Here is a 16,541-nt window from a genome sequence, read left to right on the forward strand (position 1 = left end):
TTTATCAGCTCAAGGCAGATGTATGAAAGAGTTAAGAGGGTCAGGAGAGATAGAGGGAAAACAAGGGAAAGACTGCCAGGGCTGCCAGTGTGGACAGTGATTTGGGAGGATTCTGGGGCAATGGAGACTTGGAGCAGAGAAGCATGAGGTGCAGTCTGTGGGCTTGGAGACTGGTAGGAGAATGAGAAGTTCAAGGAGACAAGGAGAGGAAAAGGGTGACTTAGGCTGTAGAAGATGCAAGGGCAGGTTTTTGGATTAGTGCCATTTAAAGAACCAACTGGATTTCAGTGGACACCTCCAAATGGAAACTAAACATGAATTTGTGACTCTGGACACAGATAAGGGAGTAGTTGCCAATCAGAATCTACCAGGTGTTCTGCTGCTACAAGCCACTGTCCACCGGCTATCACGCCTTAATCCAGGCGTGGTGTGTTACATTCTACACAGAGCCTTTGTCCCTGCCTCTGACCTCTGAATCCCTTTTCTTCTCTTAGAAGTATCTAGACTACGGTGAAAAAGAATGGACCAGCCAGATGTGATGGCACAGGCCTTTAATCCCAGAACTCAGAAAGCAGAGTTGGAGGCCAGCCTGGGCTACAGAGAGAGTTCCAGGTCAGCCAGAGCTACTCAGAGAAACCCTGTCTTAACAAACAAACAACAAACAAACAAACAAAAAAGAGTGAACCAAACATAGCCAATTCTGTAAAAAAAATTGAACATAAGCACTCTAAATTAAATAAATGATAAGTATTTGTAGGCATCTGGTCTGTGGACCTGAAACGGCAGACACACCCCTTTGGGTGTGGCTTCAGGAGGAAAAGCAGCAAAACGTTTGGGAGGTTCTTTGTATTTTTCTGTATAATTGTCCCCAATAAACACCCATTTATCATTTATCTTGGGTCTAGTGATATAATTACATCCTTGCCTTCAAGTACTTTCAGCAGTTAGTGAAAAAAAGAGGCCATGGATTTGAAAGAGAGCAAGGAAGGATAGGTGGGAGACTTTGGATGAGGAAAAGGGGAGGGCGGACATTCTGTAATTATAATATCAAGAAATGATGAAAAGATAAAAATGTATTGGTTAACATAATGAATTGCCTTTTGCATGGCAAGCAACCAACCCTGGCTCTGGGAGGACACTCTGCCTCCTGGCTAGAGTTGTGTCAGCCACCAGGCAAAAGATTTCTGGCTTCAGTCTGAAATAGCCATAGGACCAAGCTGGAAGAGGAAGGAGACCATGGCTGCAGGTGCCACTGGCTCATCAGCTTCTGCTCATCAGCTTCATAGCATTTGAGTGACTCAATTAAGGCAACAGGCAGCTATTGTCTATTTAAATAGAAACACTGTAAAAACAAATTCAGATACTCTGCTCTGTTCTTTCCAGCAGCTTAATAAATATTTAAAAGAAAATGGCTTTGAGTGTGGTGCTGAAAATGTGGCTGAGTGACAGCTCTCAGATGGCATTTCCTGGTAGCTGACTTGAGGCTCACCTGCAGACAGTGAGCGTCTACTGTGGTCTGACTTAAAAAGAGTACAGGCTTCTCCTATTCCTGCTGTGCTCCTGTCTCCCTCTCTCATTCTCTCTAGAATTCTCTGCTAGAAGTCTCACCCACACAAGATGCTTCCAAGTAGAAGCCTCTGTTTGGGGTCAGTCTCCGAGGAAGTTCCACCCAAGCCCTGAGTGCTCTTTGTTTTGTTTTGTTTTGTTTTTGCCCTGAGTGCTCTTAAGGAAACCTCTGCTATTTGCATAAGAATGTGGCTGGAAAGGAAGATGGTACTTAGCTCCATGATAGCCAGCAGTTTAGTAGGCTATATGGTCTTCCCCTTTACAAATATGTGTTTAGTGAGGTGAGATTATGGCCCCATAGGATGGAAGCCCCAGCGGGAGGTGTTTGGGAGTCATCCAGACCCCCCTTGCCTCATCCAAATTTTTCCCTTTACATACATACTACCATATATTCTTCCACCTGAATTTACGGTTTACCGTTTCTCCCCTGTAACTGCCAAAACTGTGCAAGCATTTGGGAAGGTTTGAAAAGACTCAATTATGAACGAGAGTGGTTTCTTTCTTTTCTTTTTTTGTTCCTGCAAACCTGGCTCTTTCACGTATCATAAATCCTGACATGTAGTGAGAGGACCAGTCCATTTTCATCCGTGCTTACAGGTTCTCCCCCCAGGGAATGGGAGCCCTGCAGGGGGTCTTCCTAGGCTCAGCATGCTCTATAGTTGGGTTCAGGGCCACCAAGCCATTATTTCCACAACATATTAGGATGTTTTCAATCTTCCAAGCTCAGTACAGATATGAGACCCAAGTGAAATAAACTAGAAAAAAAGGTGATAATTTAGATAGCAGTTCACCAGATGGGAGTCAGGGTCCTAGAAAACTTTTGTACGGAAAGCCTAAGGGACCAAGATCCTGAAAAGGCTCTGGAAGGAGGGTACTTCCTGCTGCAGCTACGCCTTCCAAGCCTTCCTTCTCATCTCCTTTGCTTTCTCTGTCTGCAGGTCGCCTGAGTTCAGGCCCCAGCTTCCTCTCTCGTTTGTTGTGTGACCTCGAGTGGTTAACCTGTTTCTCTGTGCCTTTTTTCCTCCTCTGGAAAAGACTGCCTTGAGAAATTAATGAGAGGAAATCGTTGAAGCCTTTTGCGTACTTTCTGACACTTAACAAGTGTGAAATAAATCTCAGCTGATTTCTTCTAAATGGGAAGTCTGGCATGCTGTCACACCGTGGAACTTCCAACATGAAATATGGAGAGGAAAATTGGGCACTAGGAACTCAGTTCCTCTCTCTTCCCTCACTTGCGTGTTAATGGCAGGTGACCGTGTTTCCGATTACAGAAAAGCTACGAGCTTAGCTGTCATTCCTGAGAGTCTGAGCTGGGGGAGGGCGAGGTGCCCCTATGAAGGAAAAAATCTTGTGAAACACCCGCTTATCCAATACCATCTACTGTCAGCACAGTGGGAACTGGGTGGGAACGGCCTGGATTAGAAACTGCACAGAGGTTCCAAGCCACACCTCACCAGGAAGCCTCGGCATCTGCTCAACTCTGTTCCTTGTGGACTGCGGCTAGGGCACCTGCGCAGGCAACAGCAGCTTTGGAGTGAAATTCGGGGATCTGTGTCTGGGGCTTTGGGGAGGTTTCTGAGGAGTCGCTTATGCTATAAACTGCTCCGATGTTGTGAGTAATGTGTAATGCACCGGAAGAGAGAGACCAGAAGACTCTCCACCCCGGCCTGCGCTCTGCCCCGCATTTGACGCTAGGTTTTGACATATGACACATGCGGGCCAATGGGACCAGAACTGCCAATGGTAGAGTCTTTATAAGCGCTCACACACCAGGTCTTTATTCCTACTGGAAAGTAGAGCCCATCTGTCTGAGCTGAACTCAAACCCCTAGCAGACCTTGCAGCTGAATGCAGCTACACAATAAACCTGGATAAAAACAGCAACGATTAAACAAGCCAGTCACCTAAACACTTGCTGTTTTAAGCCACTGGGTGTTATAGTTTGCTTGTCTGTGATTGGTCATTAAGTCAAAAAATCAGTGAATGGGTGCTGCAGTGCCAAAGGTGCCCTTGGTTTCGGGACTAGATGTTGGGCAGAGGGCTGAAAGGAAATGATTTCAGGACAGCAGAAAAAAAAGAAACCCATATTAGTGAAACAACCAGCAAAAATACCACCTGTCATGCTTTATAAAATAATAATAATAAAACTGCACAATGAATCGGTGCTTCTGGCTAAAACAGAGATCAAGGAGGGCCCAGAACATGCTGTTAGAAGACAAAGCTGGTCTTTATACCCATTCTCTCTAGTCACCTAGATTCTCAACACAAGGCAACCATTCTTGGAGGCTGTGGCTGCAAGGCCCTTACACACATACACTGGGAAGACTTGGAGAAGTGTTGAGGAGACATGTTCAATCATAAGGAAGAGCTGTTAAGCCTATTCCCAAGACCACCCTGGGTAGCCTAGAGCAAGCAGTCTGTCCAATGTGGCTACCATTAGCCCTGGGAAACTGGGTAGTTGAAATGTGGCCAGTCTAAACTGAGAGGCAGAGAAAAACATCAAAGCTTTGAAATGCAACATACAAAACCCACACAAGTCTTTATTTTTACATTGATTTCTTGCTGAAAGGATATTTTGGACATACTGGATTAAATAAAATATATTACTAAATTTATTACTAAAATTATTTTAACCCATTTCTCTTTACTTTTTTTTATGTCATGGGGGTTGGGCATACAGTTCAATGGAGGAGTGCTTGCCTAACAAGCACAAGGATCTGGGTTGAATCTCCAGAGTACTGTATATGAGCATGTGCATGCTCTCTCTCTCTCTCTCTCTCTCTCTCTCTCTCTCTCTCTCACACACACACACACACACACACACACACACACACACACACTCACACAAAGTAGCGGTTAAAATGTTAAAACATGCATATGTGGCCTGTGGCATATGTGGCTCATATCTGTGATTTGCATATTTTTCTTGGCCAGCATCAATACAGAGAGAGAGAGATGGGTTCCCCCAAAGCATTGTGGTTACACTTTGCGGAATGCACAACACAATAAGGGACATAGAAATCCTACAACATTTTCAAAGGTGTTATACCCGACTGTAGTAATAGTTTAAAATGATGGGAAACATTTTTTACTCCTCTCCATTTTCTAGAGGCAGGGAGCACTGCAGAGGGGCAAACACAAGCCATTTCTTTCCCAAAAGACATCTTAGAATGAAGAGTGAAGAGCCCAGGTGATAAGTCAAAAGTAGAACCAGGATTTGTTCAAGGAACTGGGAACCTGACAGTCTGTGTGCAGACAGAATCAAGAATCGCTGTGGACCGGCTGCCGTTGCTGCAGCTTCTGTTTCCTGTTTGGAATATCCTGTTCGGAGATATCTGGCTATTTGAGTAGCTTGTCTATCAGTTATATGGCTTAATTTGGAAGCAGACTTTAGAGGAAACCAACAGGCTTAGACTTAGAGGGGAAGGCAAACTTCCCCTCTGGATAAAGAGGGGACAGGGTACCTTTATCATATCTGGACTGGATGTAGCACATAAGATGATGATGTTTGAACTTCATGTGGTCAGTGAAAGAGAGTTCGGAGGCTTGAGAAGATAAACACGTTTCGCACATGGGAGGAACGCATGCATGTTGTCTGAAGTGGACATTGCAGATTCAAAGCGAGGGCACATCATCTGAAGATGATGGACCATGAGAAACAGTGAGTTGAAGTTGGTTTAGGCCACTGATGTTTAAGGTGTTTGCTCTGTAGCAACATTTAACTGACACCATCTGTTTACAGAGGTCTGTCTTGCAGGGCATGGACAAGGCTGATGGCACCAGCCTTCTGGTGAAGGGACACTTTGGGGTCCTACTTCAGTAGAGGTACTTTTACCACCTTGTTCTCCACATGAGCCTCTCCACACCTTCTCTCACATTGTGACAGCTGGCTTCCTTTAGGAGAGACCTCAGAGAGGGAGACTGTGACTAAGACGAACGCTACCACATTGTCTATAACGTGATATCTGGACAGACATCGCATCACTTCCGTGTGCTCTTAGACCAGCTCTGGTAGAATGAGGAAGGGGATAATGCTAATACCAGGAGGTACAGGCCTTTAGAGGCCATCTTGAGACTGCAACCATATAAATCAATAAATCAATGATTACGTCTTACATGTTAGGCTTCATTTCAAGAAACCCAAGGAGGCTACTTTATCTATAACCTATTACTTCTTGAGCATCTGAGGACACTGTCCATTGAGAAGCTGTCTATAATCAAGGCACCATAGCAGAGGCAGGTTTGACTCTGACTCTTGTACTCCACCGTCAGTCACCACATTGACTACCCTAACTCTATGATCTTGGCCTTCAGTCTTTCCACTCTGCCTATTCCTGTCAGGATGAATGGAATGCTGCTTTCGTATGTAAAGAGTGTAGTGGAGTATTTGACTCACAGCAGGTGTTGCATCAAGATTAGTCTCCTCCAGTTTCCTAATTTCAAATCTCCAATTTCCTCATAACAATGTCACCACAAAGAAAACCCTTTGAAACCTAAAGTTAAGGCCAAATATTGAAGCTGGTTATATTTCAGTAGTTTATTCCAAGCTTCACATCAATAATAGTTTCTAAACAAGTCTGAGGAGATGGAGCTTCAGGGCACTGTTCAAGTTAACCAGAGAACTCTACCCATTGCTTTGGCACAGAGGCTACTAAGAACTCTACTTCCCTGACATCTCTAGTCTTGTGAGACAGAAATCTACTTTTCAGAAGACTTGCCGGTGGGTTGAAAGCCTGTAGGGTTCAGGATGTGAGAACACTCCCCCTGGGTGAGCCTAAGCCATCACTAGTAACACAGGGGCATCAACTGGTAAGCATCCCAGACACTTCTTGAATTCTTCATAGGGATTGTTTCCAGCAATTGCTAGGAGTGGTAAGTGGAAGTTGATAGAACAGAGTCCCCTGGGCCTCCGCGGGGTTAAGCATACAAGATGAAAGTCAAGAGAAGGAAAAATAGGATGGAAAACCTGACATTTAAAGGCTTGAGCCTGTCTCCAGAAATACCAGCACTGGGCAGCAGAAACCCCCATGCCCATGCCTGAAGAACCCATGTGGGCCTTAAATAACAAACAAAGGGCAGGCTGCACAGTGCTTCTTTATCAATGGGGACCAAGATAAATGTCAGCTGTCAGGCCTCAAAGGCAGGCATGACAGACCACTGCAGAGAAAAGTCACCACAGGCTGCGGAGAAGTCCTTTGGTCTCCCTGGTGGCCACTAGCAGGCCTTCTTTGAGGCTTCATGAAAGACAAAGGAGCTGAGGAGGCCAGAATAGCATCATCTGCCTTCCTCATGGGTCTGTACTACCTTCTGGGAAAGTCTCGGGCTCAGTTCAACTGTTTCTCTCATCACAGGCTGTAACAGAGGCTCTGCAGGGCCATTTCAGTCTGACCTCGTCCAAGATCATGTTCACTTAGCTTCCTTCCTTCCTTCCTTCCTTCCTTCCTTCCTTCCTTCCTTCCTTCCTTTTTTCACAAAGCAGGGTATTGATGGTCCTCACCTCACAAGTATATTGTAAAGGATATACTAGATCAGGGACTTACAGCCTTTGGAAAGGGCTAAAAGAGCCCATGCTCAACATGAGCTGGGAGACAGTGACTGCCAGTGACAAAGACAGAACTTTCCAGAGCAGAGAGTAGCACAGCCAAGCAAGAGGAAGAGAAGCTACAGGGAAAAATGAGAAGGAAGGGTGCATGGTGTGAAAAATGTCATGGCCACATCTGTTAGCCTTGTCTTTGGGTCTGCAACAGAATAGCAATGTTCCAGCCTTCAGTGGCAGGGATGGCCTGGGACTAGGACAAGGGAAGATCCAGTCATGCTTACTTCAGTCCAGGAGCATTCAGATGTGTCCCAAAGTGGGAAAGAAAGACCTGGGAGACACCAGAAAAGAATCCTCTGGAAGAAAAAGGTATCTTCACCCTCAAAAGGGTCTGGGGGAGAGCAGGGCAGGGCTCTCCCTGCTTTGTACCTTCTTGCAGACAAGGAGCAATGCTCTTTCCAGGAAAAGTGGAGTTCACAGTCAGTATGTAAATCTGATAGCAGAGCACTGACTATCACTAAGCCACCAAGAACTAGAATTTAAGAAAGCTTGAGCCAAGTAGGGAAACCTGGAAGTAGTTATTTTCATCAGAAGTCATTCCCAACTGGACAGGGCAAGCGGGCTTCCTTCCCACAGCCACGCCAATACTTCGGCTGTGTTTTTGCTGGTCACAGTAGTAAGAGGTAGGTAAAGGTAACTGAAGAGGAGAAACAGAAGGGTAGATACAGACATATAGATGCATGGATATACATAGTTGAGGGCTTATACCAGTGCCTAAAACACACAAGGCACTGGCTAACATTTACAGAAAAAGTAATTAAGGAAACCCAGGGTTTTATAGCACATTATCCTTGTGCAGGGGCAATGCTAATGTCTGCACCCTTCCAATTTTAGTATATGTGCTGCCAAGAGAGCACTTAGCATCCTTTGTAGCCCTCTATGCCAGGGTGCTCTCCACCCCCAACCTGCTCTCATACAATGTTCAAGAGCAGTCACGACAAAGCAGTGATGTAATGACATGATTCTTAAATATCTTACCTGAGAGATGACTGCCTGGTTGCTGACTCCCAAACTTACTTAGTTTTCTTTTGAGAAAGTGGGCCTAAAACGTCTCACAGTTCCCTTTATTACTTCCTTCTGTCAGCCATGCACCATATTTTACTTTTACAGCACTTGGGATCTGGTTATGACAAACCCTGCAATAGCTCATCGCATTTGTTTCATGGCCTCCCATCTGGTTTTACTAAGTTACATTCCTTATAAAGAAGCACATGAGCCCAAAATGTGTAGATTTCTCTTGTGACCCTGAGGGTGAGCCTGTAACTGATCCTAATATAACCATCACCTACTCAATGTTTCTCAGACTCCCAGATTCCTTTTCAAGAACATATGGCACTGTCTTATAAGAAGCCATTGCTGGGCTTTAATAAAACCATGCATGAAGGGGAGCTCGAATCACCATCTGTGATTTTGAGAGTGTCCTTCACAATGGTGTGTGTGTCTGCAGACAGGGCACCCACACACCAACATGCACACGAGAGGAGTTCAGAAAACACAGGCACCATCAAGTCATTAAAATGTGAGCTCCTTCCTATCTTGCCTGCTGTGGCTGGGACCTGGACAACTCTTCAGAGAAGACTCAGGGTACAGATGCTCTCAACAGACAGATGCCAAAGCACCTACACTTTTGGAACATCTTACTGTACCCCGTATACTGGTCCTTTGGATTCAGTGTGTCTTCAGACTACAGTTCATGCAAAGCAAAACATAAGAATAACCATTTGTTCCTACCTGCTCCAGGAGCCACCAGGAGCCTGGCTGCTGCTCAGAACCCGGCAGGCACCAGGGTGAGTTCTTCAGCTCCCTCCCCTGGAACCAGAACCTGAGAAAACTTTCAGGTTCTATGAGCAAGCAGACTGTAAGCTTCTAGGCAGTCCCTTCTCTTCCTTCCCCATGGCTTATTGAGTACCAGAGTGAAGGACTCAGAAAAAAAAATGTCTAGAGAGACAGGGATTGAATTTGAGGGGGGAGGAGGGAGAGGAAAAAACAGGGCTTCCAAGGCAAGAGTTAGTTCACCCAACACCCTTCCTCCAAGGAGGAAATCCCTCCTTTCCCAGTTTTGATTTCTCATAGAAGACCTGCCACGGCATTACTCATGTAATTGCTACATTGCCCCTTTGCAAACTGCAGACATGCTTTTTGGGCAGGCTTCCAGAGTTTTCATGCATGCCTCTACCTGTCCATGGGGATATCACTGGGCCTGGGAAAGTTGAAAGAGCAACATGCCACCTGAAGGAGAAGACTAGACCAGCCTATTAATCAAGCTGTAGGGTAAAACTATACCACAGAAGGATAGAGGGGCTGGTACGAACTTCTCCACACACAGGGCATCCACCTCACTCATGGGATCACCAGACTATGGCTCGGAGTCCTTCGAAGCAGATAGGCAAGCTACACTTTGTCAAGCTTTGACTTGTTTCCCCCAAAGAGCAAAGGAATAGTGAGGATTACTATCACAGAAGGAATGTGGTTTTCTTACTCTGGGCAGCCAAAGTAAGAGAGTCAAAGATGACAGATGAACCATTACAGTTTCTTTAAGTCGAATATGATGGAATACATCGTTAAAGACAACATTCAAAGATAAGGCAAACATTACAGAGGCTCCATGTCTGATTAAGTCCTAGACTCCAAGGAGGCAACAGTAGAGAGAAAAGACCAATAAAGAAGAGATTAGGAAATCTTGGCTCCACTGGTCTTGAGCTATGTGACTTTGCTTAAATCATGTAACCTGGCTTCTAAACAAATGCAATGAGAAGGATGGCCCTGAGGATCAGAGAAATCACACCACCTTTCACAATTACATCCATTACCTCTGTTCTTTCATTAAAACTTTGATTTTTGTTGGGGCATCACCTTTCCCCTATTTGTTTGGGTGATGCCATTACCACTCCCAGACTTTTTTTTTAAAGAAGTGTACAGGAAGCCAAGGCCATCAGATTCAGAGGTGGGGTTCTGAAGCATTTGCAGATCATACAGGCAGAACCTAGGACTGATGGTTGCAGTTCTCGGGGAATAGAGCTGAAAAGAAAGCCATTGCAGAAGAAATCAGAGCTTGGAAATGCCATGTCTTAGCTAGGTTATTACTGCTGCGATAAACATCATGACTGCAAGCAACTTGAGGAGGAAAGGATTTATTTCATCTTACACTTTCAGGGAACAGTCCATTACTGAGAGGAAGTCAGGGCAGGGACCTGGAAGCAGGAACTGGAGCAGAGACCATGGAGCAGTGATGTTTATGGACTTGCTACTGCTGGCTTGCTCAGCCTGTTTTCTTATACAACTCAAGACAGCTCGTCCAGGGGTGGCACGGCCCACTGTGGGCTGGGCCTGCCCACGTGATGGCTAAAGTTATGTTTGAAGTTACAATTACTGTGCTTCAGAGATCTATAAAACAGAAATGCCTATATCCTTGTAAGCCCCACTTGCCCAAGGACAGATAACTTTCTGGAATGCTGGGGACTGTTGTTCATTTAAGATAACAAGTCACATATGTTTGCTTCTGTGAAGAAACTTGGTTGCCCCAACTGCACAGAATGTGTTTGATCACACATAGGCAGGAAGTATATCAGGATGTATGCCCCTGATTGGATGAAGTTAGGAAGTAGGTAGCCTTGTGAGTCCTTTATAAGGCCCCGTCTAATGTAATTCAGTGTCATACTCTGGGAATCCTGGGCATGGCCAGTATTTAATAAAGCTTGCTTCAAATTTGGCTAAAAAAATTGTGGTAGTTTGTCTTATTCTTATCTGGTGGGATTAATATCATGTCAATTGTTAATCAAGAAAATGCCCTACAGACTTGCCTATAAGCAATCTGGATGGAGGCGTTTTCTCAACTGAAGTTTTTTCTTCCCTTCACACAGATGATACTAGTTTATGTCAAGTTGACCAAAAAGCCCAACCAGAGCATGGTATGAATCCAGTTTTTGAGAATGTTATAGCAAGACTTGGGTTTAGTCATGGCCTAAGCCAGCATTTCCTTTGAGCTTCTAAAATGTATCACTTACATCCTTAAATCCACCCAATTAGATGTCTGATACACTGGGAAATTGCATCTGAGATGAATCTTTCCTCCCACCCTCTACACCTCATCCTGCTGCTTTTAAACATTCATGTTCCTAATACCAATACCACCAGCTTCGGCAGGGTTATAGGTCCAGTCAATCTGCTTCTTTTTGATTCATTCTTGGAAATGTTTTCAAAGTCTCAGTTTGCAGACAGAGATGTAGGAAAAGTCAGGCAGATTCCAGAGAAAGATTTCAAAATTCTTTCCTTGGTTTTCCTGAATATAGTTCTTTGTTAAAAATCTGGACAATGTGCAAGGTGGAGTGTCACAGTGGAAATCCCCATGACAGGACCTCCCCAATAACTATGTATAACGTTAGAGTGACTGGCTATTCAAAAGTGTGATCCCCAGAGCAGCAGGGACAGCCTGGAGCTGTCTAGAAATGCAGGAACAGCACCTCAGGCCAAGCGTGCACTTTAATAAGACACCCAAGGAACCCATGTGCCTAAAGTCTGAAAAGCCTTGGGTTGTTGCATGTGTCTTTGTACCGAACAGCTTTTTGTATATAGTTGGAGCATTGCGGGCAGGGTGAGACATATAATTTCTCAGCTTCTAATCTCACAGTTTATGTAAATGGAGAGCATGCATGAATACATGCTAGAAACCATGACATCAAATCTTTATCTAAAATGTAAGCAGTTCATTTACTGGAAATTTATGCCAGTTGTGATGGTCAATACTGGACTGTAGGATACTATGTACTCAAGTAGGACACAGAATTCGGAAGAGAAAGCCAACCTTCTGCTGGAATATATGTAGCCACAGGGAGCTCATGTACAGGTGCTGACTCCCAATCAATGTTTGGGTTTAGTAGGTCTAGGTGAGGCCTAAGAATTTGCATTTGTAACAAATGCCTGGGAGTGTCCATGCTGCTGGCTCTAAAACCTTTTTACTAGGATTTCAAATAATAATAATAATAATAATAATAATAATAATAATAATAATAACAATAATAATAAGTTTATTTTACACATACAGACACACACACACACACACACACACACACACACACACACACTTATGTGTGTGTGTGTTGCAGGATATTTGATCACAGTGAACCCTGGCATTGTGTTATTTACTGGGAAAACCTGTTTCTAGTTGTGGTGTGGCTCAGCCCTAGCACACACCTTTAATCCAAGACCTTTCTGCTTCAATATTGTAAAAAGGACTAAATAAAGTTAACCATAGGTTAAAAGGTGAAGCAAGCAACCATTTGACAGGAAGCGAACACAGGATTATTGAGAAAAAAAAAAAAAAAAACCAAACATAGAGAATAAGAGGGAGTCAAGAGGACAGATAGAGGAACAGGAAGTAGAAGAGAGGGACATTCAGTTTAGGAGAGTTTTTTGAGATGTCATAGGAGAAGGGAGGGCTTCTGGGCATTGTTGGAAGAGGAAGGTCAGCTGAGTGCTTTCTCTGACTCTCTAAGGTAGCAGGTTTTTAGTCCGTCACCCGGCTCCCCAGTCTTTATTGGTAAAACCAAACAATTGAGATTTTGTTAAAAACAACACACACACATGTGAAATTTGCTTTTTGCTCTTATTTCCATGAGTTGGACCTTTTCATGGGTGTAATGTAATTCCATCATTTTAAGGGTTACAGGATAAGAAATTATTGTTGCTATGAAAACATGTTAATGATTTTAAAAGAAAACAATCAATGTCTTCAACATAAGGATAAGCATCCACACTATCACTTCCTTTCTTCAAAATTAATTTTAACTTCTTCTTCTTCTTCTTCTTCTTCTTCTTCTTCTTCTTCTTCTTCTTCTTCTTCTTCTTCTTCTTCTTCATCTTCTTCTTCTTCGCAAAATGTGTATGTGCACCACTTGCATGGCTGGTGCCTTTGGAACTGGAGTTATGTGTGGTTTTGAGTCACTATGTGGGTGCTTAGAATCGAACCCAGGTCCTCAGTAAGGCAACCAGTGGTCTTAACCGCTGAGCCATCTCTCCACCATTTTAATTATCATCTTTAAATAAGCATCTTGTGACTGGGTCTAAAGATAAGTGACAATCTGAACTGACCAGGAATGGGATTCACATTACATAAGTGCCCGTGTGGACTCACAAACAAAATTCTGTTCCTTTGGGAGCCAGAATCATCTTTTTCCTCTGTATACCCACAATGGCAGCTGTGACCTGGGTACACAGAACATCACGGTGGCTGAAAACAAGGGGCTGCTTTGTGCAGAGTCGTCTACCTTGCTGTATGTATACTGACACTTGGGAGCCAGATGCTCTCCTCATCAACCAGACTCCTGGAAGAAAGTGATTGGAAGAAAGTGCAGAGGGCAGGCTGGTGGGAACCAGCTCTGGAATTGTGAGACAGTTCCCAACAGGTGTGCTGATATGCTCCTTGGAAGCCGGCATGCTTCAGCTACCATGAGCCTGCTGGACATCTCCTGCTGTGGGAAGCTCTGAACTTGGACTTCCTCATCTCAGCAAGTTAAAAGGGTTTTTGATTTTGGTGCAAAAGATATAGCCATAAAAAGAAATATGAAGATATATTAAAACATGGGCTTGAATATATTTCTCAAGTTGAGCTATGTCCTTGTTCTGTGATTGCTATCAAAAGATGACAGGACCACATTAGATCCTAGAAAACTGTAGGTCAAGACCCCTTGGGGGTTGAATGACCCTTTCACAGGGTCATATACCAGATATCCTACATATTAGATATTTACATTACAATTCATAACAGTAGAAAATTAGTTATGAAATAGCAACGAAAGTAATTTTGTGGTGTGGGTCATGACAACATGAGACACTGTCTCAAAGGGTCGAAGCATTAGGAAGGTTGAGAACTTCTGCCCTAGAGAATTGAAAATGGAATATTCTAGTACAGAGATTGGAAATTTTAAAGAGCCATCATACTGCCTCTGAATAATCCATATATTGGTCCCCATTTGGCCAATTTCTAATTTAAAACTCTATCAAGAAGACTTCATTTTACTCACTACACAAACCTTCAATAAACCTGCTATTAGCTTGGCACTGTGCTTGATATCTGAGCTGTGTATCCATAATATTCCTTAATATCCCTGGAATATTAAGGAATCAGAGTTGAAAGACAGACAAGAGAATCAAGGATTAAGCTACCTGGGCATGAACATGACGGGGATAAGATGCATGCTGACAGCGATACACCTAACCCAGACGTGACCTCAGCAATGGTGAGACAAGAGTGCAAAGACTAGATACAAGCTGGGCTGGCTGGACAGAGCGTGGTGTGCCAGAAAGCCTGAGTCATAAATGTGTGCTAGGGCATGGATGTGAGGAAGAATCAGGCAAGCTCGGGACAGTTCCAGACCTTGTGTGTAATTCTAAGAGAGGGGATGAGGTGGAAGTCAGCTGAGAGGTCAGACGTAGTCACGGCAGAATCACCAGTGAGGCGTGCGGAACAGGTTTTCATCTATGAAGTCTCCTTGACAGCATTGCAAAGACTGGGAGGCAAGACCAGAGTCAGGAGTCCAACTCTGAGCCTCTTACAGCATCTCAGAGAGTAGTAGTTCTGTGTCCTGGAACTGGTCACAGACACCAAGACACCAGGAGAGATACAAGACATATTTATTTAGGAGTGAGGAAGCTGTGATGACCAGTTGGTGGGGAGGCTGAGGATGAGATGTGAATCCAGGGGACCCCGGGTTTATCTTATGTGGTTAGGGCAGGGTCCAGTTGTGTGTTATGAATGGAGTGGGAGATGGCCCCAGGTATTGCATCTAAAACCAGAGCAAACTTGATCTAAGGTTTGTCGAGAGTACTTACACCATCCCCACACAGTGCTTAAATACCTCCATAGAAGGTTCAGTAGTGTCCCCTCAAAAGCCACATATACCTAGATCCCATAAAGTAACCTTAGAGTCTTGCATATGTAATTCCTTAAGTTGTTAGGTAGCTAAGTTAGGATGGAATCTAAACCTAAAGTAGTAAATATAATAAATATAGAAATATAAGAAATGCAGAGGCCCAGGGATGACACGGGCTGGGATTAGAGTAACACAGCCACATGCATGGATAGCTGGAAGCCACTTCTGGAAGGAGGCTTCCTCTCTACACCCTTCAGAAGAACCATCACCTCCCTGGAAAATACTTTTTACTTCAAGCTTTCAGAATCATAAGCAAATAAGTTCTTACCGACTTAAGCTGCTCAGTCTGTGATGGACTTAGGGCTGTTGCAGCCATAGTAAACTGACAATAGCCCCCCATCCCTTTGACCAAACTTTAGGTGAAACTGCAATATAACTCAGTTTTCTGAGTAGACTTAGATGCCTGTTTCTAAGGAAGGGATGCTATATTGAGCTAGAAAAACTTCACGCAAGCATGTGTGGTTTACTATAGCTCATTGTAGGGTGCAGTGGTACTGGAAACACGTTTAAGTCAGAGCTGAGAAGGGGCAGGCTGCTACGGGAGCAGACCAAGACTGGATTCTGGAGCTAGCTGTAGAAAGTAGAGGCACCAGGTATATCACTAACCTCACTGCCAATATTCTTGAAAACAGGAAGATTGGGCATTATTTTTATGCTTTATGTGTGTTTGTGTGTGTGTGTGTGTGTGTGTGTGTGTGTGTGTACATGACAGTGAAGTTTTGAGGATATGGTGTAGGTGTCTGCTCTTTTGTAGGAGTCTCAGGAATTGAACTTAAGTTGTCAGGCTTGGGGGCAAGTTCCTTAATCCACTGAGCCATCTCTCCAGCACCAAGTTGGGCACCATCTCCACCATCCCAATTAACAAACAAGTTGACAGACGTTAAGTAATTATATGAGGATTATATATTAAACATGTGTCTAGCGGCAGGTATAGAAGCCAGATTTTCTTATTCTTAGTCTAGACATTTTGCATGGGTATGACCTCTACTCCACTTTCCCTAGGGAATCATCTTGGACATTATCAGTTATTACCACAAAAAGATTCTATGAAAGCAAATTTCCCACATGACTAGAAGTATTTCTGTAAATGAACTATTTCACATGGCAGTCTTTCATGCCTTCTAAAACAAATTATTCAAAGTACATTGATCTCTTCTTCCTGGCATGGGTAGTGAATACTGCTAATACATTTTAGTCATCTGGACTCCTCCAAAGAAATTTACAGAAAATTACAGGCATAGCATCAGATAGCAAACCTGGAACCCCACACAAATCTGCACACTCACCCTAGCTCAAGGGGAATCATGCAGGAAAGTCTCACTCCCAGCTAAGGAGCTATTGGCAATTGACAGCACCTGGAGAGGGCGAGTCACTTTTCTTTAAGGTGTGGTCCCTAGTAGGAGGACCAGGCCCCAGCTGCCTACACACCCAGGAATATATGAGCAGCACAAA

The 16,541-nt window shown here is 44.0% G+C and overlaps 1 non-coding gene across 1 annotated transcript; it reads right to left on the bottom strand.

Annotated features, from left to right (window-relative positions):
• Positions 1–7,912: 7,912 nt before the first annotated feature.
• Positions 7,913–8,018, bottom strand: LOC113831415. Its single transcript, XR_003486032.1, has one exon. It is a non-coding gene; the product is annotated as a U6 spliceosomal RNA (small nuclear RNA).
• Positions 8,019–16,541: the final 8,523 nt, after the last annotated feature.

This window comes from Cricetulus griseus, chromosome 5 (genome assembly GCF_003668045.3).
Source record: "Cricetulus griseus strain 17A/GY chromosome 5, alternate assembly CriGri-PICRH-1.0, whole genome shotgun sequence".
Lineage (NCBI taxonomy): Eukaryota > Metazoa > Chordata > Mammalia > Rodentia > Cricetidae > Cricetulus > Cricetulus griseus.